The sequence below is a fragment of the Penaeus monodon genome, chromosome 20, assembly GCF_015228065.2.
Source record: "Penaeus monodon isolate SGIC_2016 chromosome 20, NSTDA_Pmon_1, whole genome shotgun sequence".
Lineage (NCBI taxonomy): Eukaryota > Metazoa > Arthropoda > Malacostraca > Decapoda > Penaeidae > Penaeus > Penaeus monodon.
The window spans coordinates 39546471-39546845 of NC_051405.1; positions in this window are offsets into that span (position 1 = coordinate 39546471).

Consider the following 375-nt stretch of genomic DNA (forward strand, 5'->3'; position numbering starts at 1 on the left):
ATCATAATCTACCAATTGATCGATTCCAATGTGAACGAGTAACCCATACCTCCTTTCGTCCTGATAACTTCTGAAGACGTTCTTAAATAAAGGAACAAATTGGCTTCGGGGAAAGATAGGACATTTAAGCCTCTGATTTTCTGGAAGATGAGATTAGTTTGGAATCATGTGGGAAAATGGAATTCCGTGAATCATGACATATATTGAATTATTTGGATTTGTGTTGGAAAATGAAATTGATTGGAATGATGGGGACGAGGAGTCATTTTGAATTAAAAATCTTAGAATAGATAATATCCTGTGCCGCTTAAGCCATCTAGTGATGAATATTTCGTGACGTCATCGAACTTATAGTACAAGTACCACAAGTATAAA